Here is a 21006-nt window from a genome sequence, read left to right as displayed (position 1 = left end):
GAAACTCTCCTAGGTTGTAACTCAGAGATGCCTGATAACATATAATCTTCAATATTTTTATTCGAACTATCGGAATGGATGAAGGTTTGAATCAAGCTATATGACTGTTTCAACTCTGTTTTCACTCCAGACATGCATGAACACCATCAGCTTTACAAGGCTTTAGACCACTAATGCTCAATAGTTTGTAGATTCAATGGATAGATGGAGAATATTGACTGTACTGGTAGATGCATATACAAACACATATGAATGGCTAGCTACAGATAGTAAAAGAAGCTTGCAAATATAATTTATCTACGCAGAGATAAGATGATAGTTATCTGGCATTAGACACTAAAGAAACATGAACAAGTTATTCAATTGAAAATCCAATTTATCAATGCAGAGACAAGATGAGAGTTATTTGGCAGTAGACGTAGAAAAAATCATGAATAGACAATCCAAATGCAAATTTTGAATAGAAGAGAAATGGATATTGAACATGTAATAGCAAAAGAAGCTTGTATTACTGGATTGAAGATGAGACGCTGCAAGGAACCGAGTATCCTCAGTCTCCAGAAATTGAACACTTATTACATCTTACTTTCAGATATTTATAGCTCTTTACAATTATCTTAAGCCTTCTGAAGCTCAAGAGGTCTTAATCTATACCTCTGTCTCTTCAACAACTTTGATGCCCTGACTAGGCAAGCATGGGTGTTACACAGTAATTTGTCACCATTTCTCACCGTCCTAGTTACCCCTCTCCTGCACTTTGGAGGACTCATTCCAAGACCTATGAGAAGTGACATGACTTGAGGAACCCTGCATCACAACCCTATAAGTATCAACTTCACATGCCTTGAAGATATCTCTTGCAAATTACCCTTTAAAAAGCCTCTTTTTCCATTGGCGCGGTTTCCCAATGTACTGCCCGCGCCAATGGGGGAAATCCAACAAATAGGGCGCGCCAGTTGGCACTCTGTCTCAGTGTCGGACCCGCGCCAACCAAATTTGGTAAAGTTTTTAACAAACAGGCACGGGAAAGTTCTTTCCAACTCATGAACTCTATCTGAGAACACTTCCCGAGGGTAAAGCCAACTCGAGCGAGGATAGATCCAACTCGATCGATGTTGTCGTTGATCTTATCTCCTGCAAGGATGAAGCCTATCCCATCTCCTTTCCCTGATCTATAAAAGCTTGTTCTGCTGCCTTGATCAGGCTAATAATAATAGTCGGGAATAGTGCTAAGGGGAGTGAAGGATAGCGATAGCTCTGGTCCCGGTTCCAGCAGGAGGAGAATCATACTTTCAGAAGGCTAAGAGATTGTTGCAAGGAGTAAGGAGATTTTTGTCACCAAAGAGAGAGAGGCTTGTTTCTCATCCCCAACAAGCTTTGCAAGGCATGTGCACCTGATCACCCAGCCAAAGGAGGATTCGACGTCAGAACTATGGTTGTATTCTTCTTTGTTGATTATCAATAATAGATGACTATCATTATGGTTCCACTTACTCTTGTCGTTTATGGTGATGATGTTTGAGTTATATCTTTTCTGACCAATATATAGTTGCATCTCTTGGTTTCTATGCTTGTATTTGTGTCGTTCTTTGCATGTGCAGGTGTCCATTCACGGAGATCGTGGGGATTGTGACCGGCCAGAGCAAAGGATCAACTCTTCTTTAACACTAGCGTTGGAATCCAAGTAAGCCCTTATCGCTTACCTGTATTTTGCAATTAGGAACCTACGTGTTAGCATTGTTTGATTGTTGCTAGACCCGATCTGGGCTAGTAGGGATCACCTCTGTCCACAGAGGGGATTTACCTCCACAACAATTTGGCGACTCCGCTGGGGAGTGACTGTTTGTTGTTTGATTTGTAAACTTTGGATCTCCAGTTTGGTTTACAAACCGAATGATTTGGGGTTAGTCTTGCCTTTTTGGTTTTTCTTGTTTCTCTTGCTTGATCGGCCTTCTGAGTTGATTTCTTCAGCTATCTCTTGCTCCCTGGTTCATCTAAGCACTGTTAGCCAGGTCTTGGGCCACTTATTTTTATTTTTGACTCGGCAAAGTCGATTAGCGTGCTTTTTAGCCTGACAGTCACGCCAATTAGCGCATGTTGCACACAGGCAACCCGCGCCAATCCCAGAATAGCGCGAGTTGCAGCCTGACAGTCGCGCCAGGACTGTGAACTTTTCTTGTTTGCCTGTTTGTCAATTTTCTAGGCCTGGATCTTGTGCCTAGATACTTTTTCCAATCACCTGGGTGTGCCAGAGCCTTGTTTGACTGGTTTTGAGTCTCTTTTTTGAGAAATTCTTAATTTGATTTCCTTTGATCATTACTTGGAGGTTTGTCTCAGTTTGTTCACAATTTTGCATCTTTTTGCTTTTGTTTATGCAAAAAAATTTCCCCCTGATTCGCCCGGGGGGGCTAAATTGTGTATGAGTGTTAATCGCCTTTGAGTGTTTTTATTTTTTGATCTCTGGAACTCTCACCTGATTTTCTTCTTTTGCACTTGATTGGTTCTTGGATTACATTAGAATCATCTTGTGTTTGAGAATTCTCTTGCATAGACCACACTTGCATAATTAGAATTCTTATTTTCCGAATATGAATGAAAAATGTGCATAGATTACATTTGCATATTTTGGGTGTTTGCCATTTTCTGTCGATTTCACATTGTAGCCCTAGGGCATCTAGTGGCTCTGTGCATCAAGCCTTCCACAGGAGTTTTGGTCTTCTCTTGGTCCAGTCAACTTTTGGATACTCTTTTGCATCTGTTTGGTGGTTGTTGAAGCTTGTTGTTGGGCTATTTGAGAAATTTAGTTCCTTTTTCTTGATTTCCATTTGGCTTTGTTTTGAGCCTAGATCACATGGCTCATTGAGGCCTTTGGCGTTTTTCTTGATATGAAGGAATGCCTTTCTTTTCAGAGATCTAATTGTGTTCCCATTAAGTGAAATTTTCTTTTTTCTCTTTGTTATTTTTTCTCAAAATTCGTTTAGTGCGCTTTTCCATCAAAAAGAAACAAACAATCTATTTTGCTTTGCATCAGTTAATGGAAATTAAAGCTTTTCACTATTAATAGTGATTAGTAGCCTTGGAGAGAAGTCATGTTAATTTCCATTAGCTGCATTAGAGTTATTGTTGATTGTTTTTGGTCATTTTGTTTGTGTGAAAGTTCTCAACCCTTGTGTAGCTAGCATTCATGGAATGAAATGATGTATTTTGGCATATAGTTTGCATTTAGGAAATTGTCTGAAATTACATACGGTAAGGCCTGAAAATAGAAACCTAATCCAAGATCAACCGTAAAATGAACTGAATAAATCTAACAACGCATTGGAAATTAATGCACACATTTATAGGTCTAGGCTAGAGACGTGTTCCGACGTCGTTAAACCTAGTCACTATTGTTTCACATTACGGTTGGGTGTTTCCACTTTTTGTGACTCGATAGTGGTCTCACATGGATTTCTGCTCCCATGTACCATCGAGTATATGGGGATACCCCACTAGGTTATCATCCTTTATCCACAGGAAGTCGTGTCTGCCGCCTTACTAGTCGTAATGTACTGAACACAACATTCAGGATGATTGACTGTCGTACGAAAAGTCTTTGGTTTTCATATGACTGCCAAGGTGTATATGCAGTTTTACGGATTGTCTGGTAAACCCTTTGCTTAGTTCTCTAGAATAGTCACTTTTGATCCTTTTCGGACTCCCTAAACGAAAAGGCTCAACTGAGAATTTTGTCACTTTGGGCTCATTAAACATTCGAAGGAGACTAGAGTCACCTTTTTTTCCTTTTCTCGACTCTTAAAACATGAAAAGGTCAAGTTCAGTTCCATTGTATTAAAATTTATTCGACCACGATTTACATTTACCCGATTAGATCTTGTTTGTGTTAGCTCGACTAGGCTTCTTTTTCGTTCTCGATGGCAACCTTTCTGGGGTTCACCAACCCAGGGACTCCCTCTGACGGAAACCTTGGTCATTTTTCTCCTTTTGGGAATGTTGGTGCTCCTTACATGGCAACGTTGTCCCTCCCAGGGTTAACTGTTGGGTTGCCTGTTTGGTTGTTTTCTACCTCTTTGGTCCCTGCCGTTTCACGTATTGGTCCATCAGTCCCTCCACCTGAACAAAATCATGTTGATTCTAAGGTGGACCTCTCCCCTTCTTCGCTTATTTCTACATCATCATCTTCTACATCGCCTGGTGAAAGTCCGGATTTGAGTAACCAGGGGGCTAAGAAGAAGAAGAAGAAGACGAAAAAGAAGAAGAAGAAGAAGTCTCCTAAGGAAGAGGCTAAAAGTGCAGCTACTGCCCCGAGTTCAACTCAAGTCGAGCCACCTTCTGCTCCTCCGCGGAAGGTCAAGTTTCCTTGTAGATTGTGCAAGGATGACCACCTTCTTCGTGATTGTCCTGGCATTCCCAGGGTCTTAGAAGTATGGTCTCACGATCCGGCCCACCCCTCATCATCCTCTGAAGCTCATGGCGATGCTACCCTCTCAGTTGGCAATGGTAAGAAGAAAGGGAAGATTCGAATCCCCTGTAAACTTTGTGAAGGCCATCATCCCCTTCACCTTTGTCCACTCATGGATAAAGCCTCCGCTGTCTTGGAAAGTCTTACTGCTTCTTCACCCCAACTTCCAGAGGATTATCAACGACTCTCTGCAACTGCAGATAGTCCCCCTGTTGTCGAAGAGATTGCTTTAAATTCTTCTCTTGTCTAGCCTCCTCTTAACAAACCGGGCTATGCCCAGCCTGTTTCGGACCAACCATTGGTCGGAAAAAGTGTCGACTCGGGTTCCCCTCCCGTTGATCACTCTGTTTTAGAAGAGCATAATTCTCATGTTCTTCTAGTCTCCTCAGATCCTCCTGAATGCGGAAATGACTCTCCTATCCCAGCTTCTCTCGAGAGTCCTGCTTCGGTCCCTTTAGAGCAGGGGGGCAATCATACGATTCCTCTTTCAATCGGTTTGGTCGCTACCTTCAACTGGAGTCGTTTCACCACCTACCGCCTTCCATCCCATCTGCCTTTCTGGGTCACGATACACACCTATAATACGGCGATACCTGGCACTTTTTTAGATGAGGGGGCATCTGTCAGTCTCATGCCTGCCACCACTTGGTAAGCTTTGGGTTCCCCACCGCTTGTGCCAGCCGCACTGAATCTGACAGCTTTTGATGGAGGAAATAGTCAACCATTAGGGATCCTTCCAAAGTTCCCTATTAATTTGGGAGGAAAAACCATCTATATAGATGTATCAGTTACCCAAGGTGCTTCAGAGTTCAGTCTTCTCCTTGGTCGTGACTATGTTTATGCTATGGGTGCCCTGCTCACTTCACTTTTCCTGGTGGTTTTCTTTCCACACGATGGAAGAATCGTGATGATCGACCAATTAGCATTCATTCGTCTACAGGCCCCCCCTGCGCAATCGTCATCCTCTTCTGGTTTTCATCCACCAGTTGCATCTGCCCCATCACAGATCAACTACGTGGCCACCTATCTCGTGCCTGGATCTAGTGATGCTACTGTCATGCATAGTGTCCTGGGGGCATTGGGCCCTGACTTCCATGATATTGGCCTTCCATCTGGAGTAGCACCTTTGGAAGCCCCAACTTCCTATTCATTATGATGAAGTCTGTCTTGAGCATAATTCCTTGTCTTGTGTCAAGCTCGTTAAAAAATGAAACAAGGAGTTTTGAGCACAGTTCCTTGTCTTGTGTCAAGCTCGTTAAAAAATGAAACAAGGAGTCTTGAGCACAGTTCCTTGTCTTGTGTCAAGCTCGTTAAAAAATGAAACAAGGAGTCCCGAGGATAGTTTTGCTCTTGTTTCAACCTCGTTAAAAAACAAAACAAGATGTCGGAGCATAGTTCGTTGTCCTATGTCAAGCTCCTTAAAAAAATGAAATAAGGTGTCCTGAGGATAGTTTTGATCTTGTGGCGACATCGTTAAAAAATGAAACAACGTGTCTGGAGCACAGTTCCTTGTCTTGTGTCAAGCTCGTTAAAGAATGAAACAAGGGTTATGAGGATAGTTCTTTTCCTATGTCAACCTCATTAAAAAATGAAACAACTCCCTTTGCAAATCGAGTCTTTTGATCAAGATCTCGTAAAATACAAGTCGAGTCTTTCACAGATCTCGAGAGTGAACCTTCATTCCATCCACTTTGTTGAATGCAATGAAGCTTGGGGGGCATGTACCTCGTTTTGCGTCATTATGCTGGGGGCATGCAAACTTCTAACAAGCATAGTTTTTCATTTCAAGCTTGTGTAAACATGAAACCAGATCCAAGCAGAGTTCTCCATGGTTCAAGCTTGTGTAAAAATGAGCCCATACCCAATTTACATCTTGTGATTTCCGTTTATCCGCTAAGTTCTGTTAGATGAGCCTTGGTTGTTTCATTCCATCGCCACCATCTATTTGGCTGATCATATGCTCTCACTTGGTTGTTTATCCTTTCTTGAGGAACCGCAACGATGAGTGGTTTTATTAGCCAGCCTCTTGACCATTATATGTTTTGAGCAGTTCCACCATTACCGGAACCAATTGCTACCTTTTATACCACTCGTTCCTCTAGGACAAGTCTCCTTTAAGCTCTTTTCTGACTCGTAAAAGATGAAAAGGTTGCCGACTATTTTCCCATTTTGACTCGTTAAAGAGAATAAAAATGGAGGTCTGCTTTCAGCTCTTTTCTGACCGTTTAAAGACGAAAATATCGCCGAGTTACCCCTCTTGACTCGTTAAACGGAAATAAGAGGCAGTGGTCTTTAAACTATTTTCCGATCGTGTAAAAAAATGAAAAGATTGTCGGGCCCGTGTCATTTCAGGTTCATTAATGGTTACGAAACAACGTGATATAGATCACTTCTTTACTTTTTCAGGTCGACGTCACTAAACATGAAAGGTACTCCTCGATCGTAATGATCGGGTGGTTCTTTCGAGCATTGTTTTATACTTTTTCGGGCTCGAGAGACACAACTTTACGAAAAAGGACCCCCTTGGAGTTTTCTTTTCTGCTGTCTTTTCAAACTCTCTAAACATGAAAAGACGCCGAGTTTTTCCTTTGGCAGGCTCGTTAAAATTTGATGACATCGAGTTCCGTCGAAATGACATCTCACAAGCATATGCTATCCCCATCAAGCTTGTTAAAAATAACAGGGGTACTCGCCAGAAATGGTGAGGAAAATGGAACCATAATTATTGTCGTGTCGACAGTATGTCACTCTTGAACATGGCACTTGTTTGCATTCGTGTCTGGGTGGGGACATCTCATCTCTTTTTTCGCTTGCCTCCGTGGGTTTGGGTGATCCTATTTGACCTCTCATCTGCTCATTGCCTTGTCCCCATGACCTTCGATCCTTTGATGTAAAATACTACCAAATTCCCTGTCGTGCCACCGATATGTTCAAGAGAAGCTAACCTCTACAGAATAACAACCTCCCTCTGCGATCTCACATAATCCTGATTCATAATATTCTCCCTTTGTCTCGTGTCGATGATGTGGGAAACACTATGGCCCACCTTCAATCAAGGTCACTTCCTGTCAACTTCAGCTTATTATCCAGGAAGCTGATCTAGAGATTCCTTTCCAGTGCCTTAGAGCCTGCATGCCTCAATGGCAAGTTCTTCGTGTTCGACGTGAGGTTTTCATCACTGGCCTTCGATCGAATGATTCTACGGGTGTTCGACGCCAGCTCACTGGTTCGCACGTCGTAGATTGTACCTATAGTACCTTGAGGACCATTGTCATTATGGGTGGTACCTCTCGTGTCTGTTAACAACTTTCATCATTGGCTGGTAATCAGACGATGTTCATGCGTGTTCGACTTCAACTCCTGTATTTGCATGCTTGAACTTGTACTTTGTTCGGGTCGAGATGGAGCGCAAGACCTTGGATTTTGTCTGTTAGAATCCAGGCTACGATTTTGTGGATTATCATGATTGTTACATGACTCATTCATTGGATGGCTGTGACCATGCCTGAGTCTATTCATTGATCCTCACCGGATGGCTACACCCATGCCTTGGATCTAGATTATTATGTACTCTGTTATGGATGGCTGCGCCCATACAACATATATCATGTACTTGAGATATCAGTTGTACTTCTCTATGCAGGTTCTCCGGCGGTAGCGTTTTCAGTTGCGCATGTTCTTGTAAAGAATTTCACCCCTCTCTCTCTCGGGCCTCATGCTTTAGGGGGCATCTGTTACACAGTAATTTGTCACCGTTTCTCACCGTCCTAGTTACCCCTCTCCCGCACTTTGGAGGACTCATTCCAGGACCTGTGAGAAGTGACATGACTTGAAAACACCTGGATCACAACCCTCTAAGTATCAACTTCACATGCCCTGAAGACATCTCCTGCAAATTACCCTTAAAAAAGCCTCTTCTTCCATTGGCGCGGTTTCCCAATGTACTGCCTGCGCCAATGGGGGAAATCCAACAAAGAGGGCGTGCTAGTTGGTGCCCTGTCTCAGTGTCGGACCTGCGCCAACCAAATTTGGTAAAGTTTTTAACAAGAAGGCACAAGAAAGTTCTTTCCAACTCATGAACTCTATCTGAGAACACTTCCTGAGGGTAAAGCCAACTCGAGCGAGGATAGATCCAACTCGATCGATGTTGTCGTTGATCTTATCTCCTGTAAGGATGAAGCCTATCCCATCTCCTTTCCTTGATCTATAAAAGCTTATTCTGCTGCCTTGATCAGGCTAATAGTGCTAATAGTCGGAATAGGGCTAATAGTGCTAATAGTGGGAATAATGCTAAGGGGAGTGAAGGATAGTGATAGCTCTGGTCCCAGTTCTAGCAGGAGGAGAATCATACTTTTAGGAGGCTAAGAGATTGATGCAAGGAATAAGGAGATTTTTGTCACCAAAGAGAGAGAGGCTTGTTTCTCATCCCCAACAAGCTTTGCAAGGCATGTGCACCTGATCACCCAGCCAAAGGAGGATTTGACGTCAGAACTATGGTTGTATTCTTCTTTGTTGATTATCAATAATAGATGACTATCATTATGGTTCCACTCACTCTTGTCGTTTATGGTGATGATGTTTGAGTTATATCTTTTCTGACCGATATATAGTTGCATCTATTGGTTTCTATGCTTGTATTTGTGTCGTTCTTTGCATGTGCAAGTGTCCATTCACGGAGATCGTGGGGATTGTGACCGGCCGGAGCAAAGGATCGACTCTTCTACAACACTAGCGTTGGAATCCAAGTAAGCTCTTATCGCTTACCTGTAGTTTGCAATTAGGAACCTGCGTGTTAGCATTGTTTGATTGTTGCTAGACCCGATCTGGGCTAGTAGGGATCGCCTCTGTCCGCAGAGGGGATTTACCTCCTCATCAATGGGCTCAGATGTTTCTTCTTCTGACAGAAGAGTAACCACTTTTGGGTAGTTTGCTAGACTGTCTGGGAGCTCTCTCATGCCAGATATGCCCCAAAATCAATTTTGTTGTTTTTGGTTGAGCGTTGTCGATGCCCCATGATGTTTCTATTTCATTTAGCTACATTGCACTGGGCGTTTTCCCTTTCCGGCCTTTATCTACTGAAAGTTGTCTCCTGGCCTCTGTTATGTGGTGGAATGGGTCTTCGGGCCTCTGTGATCTCTTTAAAATGTGACTAATGACTGTTTTCTGTTTAACACAAAAATATGCTGCAACTGTGAGAAATCTCGCCCATTTTAATTCTTCATGACTTCAAAAGTCCTTAAACATGTCATATTTCTCAATCGGGTCCACCCTCTTGTTTGCTATTGCAAGTCGCTAGTGGCCTGTTCCCCATGTATTTGCTTTGTATTCTAAAATACTTAAAAAACACGGGAAATACATTAAAAATGGCTCCCTCTAGACTTCAAATATTATATATTTCCCTTCCTGGACCCCTTCAGGTCTGGGCTTTATCGCATTAGTGCTGCCCAAGCCTCCCTTCGTATTTCATTAAAATACGCAATACATTAAAAATGAATTAAAAAATGTTTCCCACGAACCTGAAATATCATGTATATAACTGTCGGGTCTAGTTATCAGGTCGCCAATATACCTGTGCATAGGCCTCATCCCTCAAGGTTTCTCCAATGTGATATCGCAATGTGACGTGGGCCGTTGATCTGTGTGCTTGATTGACAGTCCATGTTGAATCGCCGATCGTCGTCACCATTTCATATGGCCTACGCCAATTGCCACTGTCTGCGACCGCCAATTGTGACCCGCCAATCTGATCATTGGAGATTGCTGATTAGGGGTGTCTTGCACCCATCCTTAAGTCTTTCTTTTTGCTTACTGATTTGCGATTTTCCGCTTAGATATTGGTTTTTGATCAGCCAGATCTAATGGCTACTATGCATTTCACTGTCTATGCCTACGATAATGGATTTTAATTGTTTTTTAGTGTTTTAGCCTCCCGACAGTGCTTTTTTGCCATGTTAAGGGTTCTTGGCATGTGCTGTTTTTGATCTTTGAATGATCCTTAAGTGAATTTTGAAGCCTTCAGTAGTGTTTTGGATCCATTTTTGGGCTAAATTCTTCCAAGACTAATACTAGCTCCTTCTAGGGATGAAATCCTGCCTGTGAGGTTTCAAGAATCACAGATCAATGCCTTTCCTTTAAAAACAACATCAAACATTCCTCCTAGTGTTATATTGGGCATGGAGTCTAGTTTGCTATGAAAATAAAAACTAGAAAAAACATATTTACAATACCAAGGCTTTAAAGCCTTAAATGAAATAAAGTTTCAAAAACTTCCCGTTGACTGGTCCATCAAAGACTTGTAAAAGCCTATTAATTTGATCATCCTCTTCAAAAACTTTGCAGCATTTGACTTTGTTAGGTAGATATGGTATATATTTCACCTCATATCTATATTCTTTCAGCCTTGGATGTTTTTCTTGGAAGGTTTTGTTGACCTGAAAAGTAAATATGAAAGATGAATTAATGAATTCATGTGCGGGGTATAGAAGGATTACACCTTCTCCTACAACTTAGAGCAAGCCCCATCAAAGAACATGTCCCAAATTTGTGGGCCTTCTTCCTCTGCAATCTGACAAACTAGTTTTTTAAGCTACGTCGAGACCAACTGAGACTCTTCGTTCTGATGAAAACAAGCTCCAAAATCAGTGTCCATGACATAGGTGGGATGATTAGTGGGATTCCTTTCATCACTGATGCTATAAGCCAACTTAGCCTCTCTGTACAATCTCCTATTTTCACCTCCAAAAACTGGGACAGTAGCATAGGATAGATTATTTTGCAATGTTCCACCTAATCTCTTGATCCAGCCTCTGGAAAGCAACATGCCAAACTTGGGGGGTACATCTTCTACCACAATATCCATCATCATTATTTTCATGGGAAGCTGAGACAAAGTGATGGCTAGGTCATTGATTAATCCCAGACATTTCACTTTTGTAGAGTCAAAAGAAAACAGGTCATGATAAGGCTTGGTAATGTCAAGACCCAATTTATCCATGACAGCCTTAGGCATTAGATTATGGTTGGCTCCAGTGTCCGGAAGGCAGTTGTGAAGGATTTTGTCATGAACTGTGAGAAAGACATAGAATGATGGTGACCTGTCCTCACAATTTTCAATCATTGGGCTGAGCGTAACAGCTGGTTTGTCATCTTACAAATTTACATAATTGGTGGAGGCTTGGATGCCTTTATGCTCAAGGGCCTCAAGGATATATTTCTTGAAGGACTCATTCTTCACCAGTTCAATCAGAGGTATAGGTATTTTTATCTTCTGAATTTCAGATTGAACACTGAAAGAAGAAGGGGACTTGTCAAGGCTTCTTACCTCTATCGCTGGAGCTTTGAGGATGATAGGATCAATTGTTTGTTACTTCTACTTATTAGCTTGATGTTCTATAGGGATAGAAGCTCTTTGAACAGGGACTTCCTTGGAATTATTCATCTTCAACCTCAAATTATATCTTTGTTGATCTTTAGTTTGTAGAACAGCTTCACAGTCCCACTCTTGGCTGATCTGGTCATTGAATAATGACTTTTCATAGGCAGCTAAGGTCAAAAAAGGGGCACTACCTATGTCTTCAAAATAATAGATCTCATCATCTTCTTCAAACTGCTCTTCATCCATGACTGCATTCTGAAAAGGGGTCTTTAGCCTTTGGTCTTCATGGGCATCTTTGCTTCTTTGTAGAATCTGCAACTGCTCATCGGTTCTTTTATATGGATTTGGATTTGGAGGAGCAAAGGTGATAGGAACTCTTCCTTTCCTATGGTGCTACTCAACCTTTAATTTTGACATTTCAAAGGCTAATGACTCAATCATTTTGGTCATTTTATCTATCTTGGGATTTGAAGATGATGAAGATTCACCCGTCTGTCTTCTTCTATGAATATTTCCCTTGAGATTCTCAATAGCCATGATGTTTGATTCTCCTTCCAAGGCTGCATCCTACATATCAGCCAAAGTAGCACATCACCTCTCCCTCAATAGAAGGTAGAAGTCAAAATCAAAATCACTGGCATAGGTGATTTTAGCAGAGGTAGTGGTGGGTTTTACTTTAGCTAGTATCTTGTTGTACATGCAGTTAAACCTCTTATTAAAATTAGACACCAACTCACCATTTTCCCTCTTTAAGTTCCCAAAATCAGTGTGGTATTATAGGAGATCCTTCTTATCCCCCCAATGCTTTAGGAATGCATCATCTAAAGCCCCAATATCTACTATAGATCATGGGATTAGTTCTCTAAACATTTTATAGCCTCTCCATCTAGGATTTGGACAAAGACTCTCATCTACACATCATCCTCACTAATGTCCAGGTTATTAGCATAGCTATAGAATGATTCAAGATGTTCTTAGCTATAACTCCTTCAATCCCAGTGAACATAGGCATGTACTTCTGATATTCTCTAGTAGGCATGGCATTCAAAGGATTGGGCAGTACTAGAGGTCCATATCTAACACCTATGATTCTTTCCATTTTGGTAGGTGCTTGTGGACCTTCCATAACTGTGGTGGGTATAAGAGTATTGGCAGTCTGAATGAGAGAGGGCTGAGGAGTGATTGACAAGAATAAAGGAGTTTGACGGATAGGAGGTCAGGTTTCCTTTGGGCTTACAACAAAAGGAAAACCTAAAGTATAAGGAGCTTTATAAATCTCTGAGAGTCTTTTTTCACTTCTAGTATTCACAACTATACTCTCAACATGTATTTGTTCTATTGTAGGATTTTCTTGAAGAGATATAGAAAATTGTTTAGATTTACGTGAACCTGATTCTCCTTTCTGTAATGCCTTTCTTTCTTTGATGACTTTTTCAGCCTTAGATACTGGGTCAGATTGTGGATTCTAAGGATTTCTCCGAGTATGGCTCACAAACTGAGCCAAAACTATGAAGTGGAGATGCCAAAAAGGTTCGGCCTCCAGTAGAGTCGCCTGATAGATGACTACAATAAAAAATTGCCCAGAATTTGTCTATCATCAAAGCTGGATCTGTGTCGTCTCCCAGGGAAGCTGAGCTTCAATCTCCTCTCCCCCGCGGCAGCGCCAATTTATGTTATCATTCCAGGAAACTCTCTTAGATTTTAACTCAGAGATGCCTGGTAACATATAATTTTCAATATTGTTCTTTGAACTATTGGAATGGATGAAGGTTTGGATCAAGCTAGATAACCATTTCAACTCTGTTTTCACTCCAAACATGCATGAACACCCTTAGCTTTGCAATGATTTAGACCACTAATGCTCAATATTTTGTAGATTCAATGGATAGATGGAGAATACTGACTATACTAGCAGATGCATATATAAGCACATATGAATGGGTAGCTAGAGGCAATAAAAGAAGCTTGCAAATCAAATTTATCAATACAAAGGTAAGATGACAGTTATCTAGCATTAGACATAAAAGAAACATGAACAACCTATTCAACTGAAAATCCAATTTATCAATGTAGAGATAAGATGACAGTTATTTGGCATTAGACACATAAGAAATCTTGAATAGACTATCTAAGTGCAAACTTAGAACATAAGAGAAATGGATATTCAACATGTAACAGCAAAAGAAGCTTGTATTACTGGAATGAAGATGAGATGCTGCAAGGAATAGACTATCCTCAGTCTCTAGAAGTTTAACCCTTATTACATCTTACATTTAGATATTTATAGCTCTTTACAATGCTCTCGAGCCTTCTGAGGCTTGAGAGGTTTTAATCTATCCCTCTGTCTCTTCAACAACTTTGATGCCCTATCTAGGAAAGCATGGGCTCAGAGGCTTCTTCTTCTGACAGAAGAGTAACTGCTTTTGGGTAGTTTTCTACACTTCCTAGGAGCTCTCTCGTGCCATAGATGCCCAATAATCAATTCTGTTGTTTTTGGCTAAGCGTTGTCGATGCCCCATGATGTTTCCATTTGATTCAGCTACATCGCACTGGGTATTTTCCCTTTTCATCCTATCTACTGGTAGTTGTATCCCAACCTCTTTTATGTGGTGGAATGGGTCTTCGGGCCATTGTGATCCCTTTAAAATATGAATAATGACTGTTTTCTATTTAAACACAGAAAAACACCAAATCTGTGAGAAATCCCGCCCATATGTACATTCATGTCATATGCATGAAAGTGTGTCATCTTTGATAAATTCATCTATTAACTACAAGTGCTAAGATATGCAATTACAATGCTACCACAGTATTCCTAGTAGAGGAACATTAAGTTAGTACTTGCTCCTCCAAAGAAAGATCTTCTCTCACACTAATCTAGAGAAGCCAAGGTGGGAATTTCAAGTCCCAATATTTTTTTCTTGAGCTTTGAGTTTACATTTATAATACATTAGGTGACTCTCCACCTTCTTTATGTCCATCGTGACTCTTAGGCTTCTATAATGACTTTTTGAATTCTTATATGGTATTTGAGCTTATTTCTGACCCTAGAAATTTCTAGTGACTCTTCATATTCCGTGTGGGACCCTTGGTATTCCACACATTCTACATTTTCTTCATTTTGGGAAATTACACAATTTCATTCCAAAAATGATGTGTCAAGACACTATGAAACTCATGATGTTGATATGACACTTGTACAAGCCATTACTTTCCATTGATGACATGGAACTTCATTGTGTTGTGTTGAGTCCAAGTCTTTCTCCTTGTTGTTGTAACTTTGACTTGTTCATGTTGGATATATTATGGCACTTCATCTCCACCATCCAAAGGGTATATGGTGAGTGTCGAAGCCTTGAAATGAGCTTCCACCTCTTTGTCTTGATCCAAGAAACTTTTGTTTCCTTCATGATGGTTCTTCCAGTGCTTCTTCCTTAAACATGTTTTCTTGTAGCCTCTCCTTGACAAATTCCCTTCATGTCTTCATAATTGATCCTGCATGTGCTTCATCTTCATTGTACCAGAGCCCATATGATATAAAGTGCTCCTTGTGAACCCTATATTCAATCTTCTCTCATATTATTTTGTCTCTTCATCTTCTTATTCAATGATCATCATGTCTTCACACCTTCATAATGTCTTCTTGTATGATCTCCTTTGCAGCCTCCTTGAACATCATCTTGTAATGTCAAGGTATAGTACTTTTAGCTAGAATTCACTCATGAAAATATGACATCAGTCCAGAAATATCCTAGTCCAACTCTCTTCATGAAACATACAAGATGATATGAAACAAGGTATGGGGGTGAGGATGAGGCTCAAAGGTTACACAGTTTGTAGTTCCAAGAGGGAAGAGTGAGTTTTTGGTGACTTTGACTGTGTAATGCAAAACGTATGACAGTTAGGGAAGGAAGATTTCACAGTTAAGGATCATTGTGAGGCATGTTTTCCCACTATAACTACACAATTCACATTTTCAAAGAAAGAGTGTGCTAGTGGATTATGAAGTTTCACATTTCAAGGAGATAGGGAGATAGAGTAACCCTTACAACTACGTAATGCACAAAAACAAGTTGGCTTGTGTTGTGGAGGTAAATCCCCTCTACGGACAGAGGCGATCCCTACTAGCCCAGATCGGGTCTAGCAACAATCAAACAATGGTAACACGCAGGTTCCTAATTGCAAGCTATAAGTAAGCGATGAGAGCTTACTTGGATTCCAACGCTAGTTTTGTAGAAGAGTCGATCCTTTGCTCTGGCTGGTCACAATCCACACGATCTCCGTGAATGGATACCTGCACATGCAAAGAACAACACGAATACAAGCATAGAAACCAATAGATGCAACTATATATCAGTCAGAAAAGATATAACTCAAACATCATTACCATAAATGACAAGAGTGGAACCATAATGATAGTCATCTATTATTGATAATCAACAAAGAAGAATACAACCATAGTTCTGACGTCAAATCCTCCTTTGGCTGGGTAATCAGGTGCACATGCCTTGCAAGAATTATACTTTCAGAAGGCCAAGAGATTGCTGCAAGGAATAAGGAGATTCTTGTAACCAAAGAGAGAGAGGCTTGTTCCCCATCCCGACAAGCTTTGCAAGGCATGTGCACCTAATTACCCAGGCAAAGGAGGATTTGACGTCAGAACTATGGTTGTATTCTTCTTTGTTGATTATCAATAATAGATGACTATCATTATGGTTCCACTCTTGTCGTTTATGGTAATGATGTTTGAGTTATATCTTTTCTGACCGATATATAGTTGCATCTATTGGCTTCTATGCTTGTACTCGTGTCGTTCTTTGCTTGTGCAGGTGTCCATTCACGGAGATCGTGTGGATTGTGACCAACCGGAGCAAAGTATCAGCTCTTCTACAAAACTAGAAAGGCGTTGAAATCCAAGTAAGCTCTCATCGCTTACTTATAGCTTGTAATTAGGAACCTGCGTGTTAGCATTGTTTAATTGTTGCTAGACCCGATCTGGGCTAGTAGGGATCGCCTCTGTCAGCAAAGGGGATTTACCTCCACAACAATTTGGCGACTCCGCTGGGGAATTGACTGTTTGTTTTTTGATTTGTAAACTTTGGATCTCCTGTTTGGTTTACAAACCGAACGATTAGGGATTTGTCTTGTCTCTTTGTTTTTCTTATTTCTCTTGCTGGATCGACCTTCTGAGTTGAATTCTTCAGCTGTCTTTTTCTTTCTGGTTCATCTAAGCATTTTTGCCAGGTCCTGGGCCAGTTATTTTTATTTTTAACTGAGCAAACTCGGTTAGCGCGCTTTTTGGCTTGACAGTCGCGCCAGTTGGCGCAAGTTGCACATGGGCAGCCCGCGCCAATCCCAGAATAGCATGAGTTGCAGCTTGACAGTCACGCCAGGCCTATGAACTTTTCTTGTTTGCTTGTTTGTCAACCTTCTAAGCCTGGATTTTGTGCCTAGATACGTTTTTCAATCACTTGAGTGTGTCAGAGCTTTGTTTGACTGGTTTTGAGTCTCTTTTTTGAGAAATTTTTAATTTGATTTCCTTTGATCATTACTCGAAGGTTTGTCTCAGTCTTTTCATAAATTTTCATCTTTTTTCTTTTGTTTTTGCAAAAAAAATTCCCCCTCATTCGTTGGGGGGGGGGTGCTAAATTGTGTATGAGTGTTAATCGCCTTTGAGTTTTTTTTTTTGATCTTTGGAACTCTCACCCAATTTTCTTCATTTTCACTTGATGGGTTCTTAGATTACATTAGAATCATCTTGTCTTCAAGAATTCTCTTGCATAGATCACACTTGCATAATTAGAATCCTCATTTTCCGAATATGAATGAAAAATGTGCATAGATTACATTTGCATACTTTGGGTGCTTGCCATTTTCCGTCGATTTCACATTGTAGCCCTAGGGAATCTAGTGGCTTTGTGCATTGAGCCTTCCACAGGAGTTTCGGTCTTCTGCGGACAGAGGTAAATCCCCTCTGCAGACAGAGGCGATCCCTACTAGCCCAGATCGGGTCTAGCAACAAACAAACAATGCTAACACGCAGGTTCCTAATTGCAAGCTATAAGTAAGCGATGAGAGCTTACTTGGATTCCAACGCTAGTTTTGTAGAAGAGTCGATCCTTTGCTCCAGCTGGTCACAATCCACATGATCTCCGTGAATGGACACCTACACATGCAAAGAACGACACGAATACAAGCATAGAAACCAATAGATGCAACTATATATCAGTCAGAAAAGATATAACTCAAACATCATTACCATAAACGACAAGAGTGGAACCATAATGATAGTCATCTATTATTGATAATCAACAAAGAAGAATACAACCATAGTTCTGATGTCAAATCCTCCTTTGGCTGGGTAATCAGGTGCACATGCCTTGCAAATCTTGTCGGGATGGGAACAAGCCTCTCTCTCTTTGGTTACAAGAATCTCCTTATTCCTTGCAGTAATCTCTTGGCCTTCTGAAAGTATGATTCTCCTCCTGCTGGAACAGGGACCAGAGCTATCTCTATCCTTCACTCCCATTAGCTTGTAAAAGGCAACAAAACAAGCTTTTATGGATCAGGGAAAGGAGATGGGATTGGCTTCATCCTTGCAGGAGATAAGATCAATGACAACATCAATCGAGTTGGCTCTACCATCGATCGAGTTGGCTTTACCCTCAGAAAGTGTTCTCAGATAGAGTTCATGAGTTGGAAAGAACTTTCCCGTGCCAGTTTCTCAAAAACTTTACTAAATTTGGTTGGCGTGGGTCTGACACTGAGACAGAGTGCCAACTCACGCACCCTCTTTGTTGGATTTCCCCCATTGGCGCGAGCAGTACATTGGGAAACCACGCCAATGGAAAAAGGGGCTTTTTAAAGGGTATCTTGCAGGAGATGTCTTTAGGGCATATGAAGTCCATAATTAGGGGAATGTGATGCAAGTGTTTTCAAGTTGTGTCACTTATGACAGGTCCCGGAATGAGTCCTCCAAAGTGCAAGAGAGGGGTGACAGGGACGGTGAGAAACGGTGACAAATTACTGTGTAACAGCTTGGAAGCAAGATTGGATAATTCTTAGGAGTAGGAGGTCATCCTTGAGTGTTGTGACTACAAAATGTGCAGTCCTTGGAGGGAATGACTACACATTTCATAGTTCCAAGGGGCATGATGAGATTCATGTGGCTTGATATTGTATAATGTGCAGTTTAGGGAGGCAGCGTGAAAGGAGTTTGACTAGAGAAGGATTAATTGTAGAAAATGACTAATTGTGGGATCAAATAGATGAGAGGTGGAACTAAGACATGACATAAAAATTATGACACATTTATAGATAATCAACCACTTGAAAAGGATGCATTTGTAGTAGTACAATGGTTACCTCAAGGTGCGACACTTTGCGATGCAAGTGACAACACTAGTGGAAAAATTCTCAAAGCTTGGGGAATGTTTCTAATGCATATATTTATGATAGATAAAACACAATACTGTAAAAGAATGCATAAAAAATATTCTTTAAGGATGTACAGATGACTCCCTTTAACTAGACATGACACTTCCTTAACCACAAGACGATACCTACAAAGGTAAGAGAAAAGTGAAAATGAAACTTGTAAAGGCTTTAATAAAGTGAAAGAGACACATGTGAGAGTGAAGATAACATGGAAAAAAACTTGTTAAGGTAAAAGTAAAAAAAATATCAAGAGACACAAACTTGAAAGTGACACTTTCCAAAAGAAAGGTGTGTCATAATGACAACTAAGAAAACTCAGCAAATTAGAAGTATAATTGCAAGTGAAGTGGGGAAAACTATCAATGGAGAGTGCACTCTAACTCTCAACATGGGTTTCATAGAAAACCATACTTATGGATTGCATAGTCACTATCACAAGTGATTGCAAGACCCTTACCTTGAGGAGATGTGCAATGATTTTCTAGCCTTAAATTAAGGAAGTGTGGTTATGGATTCATTATGGACTTGGCATGTGCGAGTAAGTGACATCAATGGTTGGGAATGGAGAAGAAAAGCACATAGTATGAAATTAATCAATAACGAAGCAACCATGAAGAATTAAGGAATGACATATCATATGATCAGAAGTAGGCTTAAAAATTCAAGTGTAAGCAAAATTGTGGAGGGTGTTAGTTTCAGTGACAACAAGTTATAATACCACTCTCTTGAAAATAAAATGTTTATTGTTATAAATGTTGTACTATTGATATTCCCCTATTCAAATTTTATATTTCTTTGATATCATGCTAATTTCTAAGTACTAGTTTCATATTTTTCATATTTTATAGATATTTTATCCATAGAATTTTTTTTACCAAACAATTGTTTTATTTTTTATTTTTTATTACTATTATTATTATTGAGTGAATAGATTTTGGAAGCTATAAAACATAAGTACTCTGGAATGTTTAACTATATAATTTTTCAATAGAAATAATGAATAAAAATCATACAAAAACAAAAAATACTTTTCTCTTCAATTTTTTCTTCATTAAACTCTTCTCATAAAAATTATGTGCACCCATACTATGGAGAATGGCCCTATGAAAATACACAAAAAATAGATGTTGTTATCACTGAAAAGATTTCAAAGGAAAAGGGTAAGGTAAGGGAAAATTGGTCTTGGTTATTCTCATGCTCCTTTCATGCATATGAAGCACTTGGCAAACTCAGGGTCAGCATACATCAAAGTTCTTTGAAGGCTCAAGCAAGGCATGTAAGGTAATCCTAAATTTTGATATAGATTACATTTTGAAAGCTTTCCTTGAAGAATGGTGTTTATTATATTCAGTTTTGAACAAGCTTCATGACATGTGGAGAAAGCCATTTCAAGAAAAAGGAAAGACTCTTATGAACTCCAAAGTTTCATGTTATGAAAACAGCAGCCAACTACCAAGGGGATTACCAAGCAATGGAAAACTCATCTCTGAAAAGTAAAAGAGGTTTTCATTCTTAAGATACTAAAGTACAAAAACCTCTTCCACTTTCTTCAAATCCATTATTATTTGAGAGAAATGAATGATCAAACTTGCGCTACGAAACTGCTGTAGGTGCAAGTTTTCCACAGGCATATTTCTCAGTTTGAAAAGTTAGTCAACTTCCAGGAGGTCTCTAAATCAACTGAAAGCCTATTTTTGGAAATGGAAAGCGGTTTTTATTCCTAACAGACTAA

This window comes from Pinus tabuliformis, chromosome 6 (assembly GCF_031772625.1).
Source record: "Pinus tabuliformis cultivar Carrire ecotype Pingquan chromosome 6, CPIR1, whole genome shotgun sequence".
Classification (NCBI taxonomy): domain Eukaryota; kingdom Viridiplantae; phylum Streptophyta; class Pinopsida; order Pinales; family Pinaceae; genus Pinus; species Pinus tabuliformis.
Note: the sequence above shows the minus strand (reverse complement) of the source record.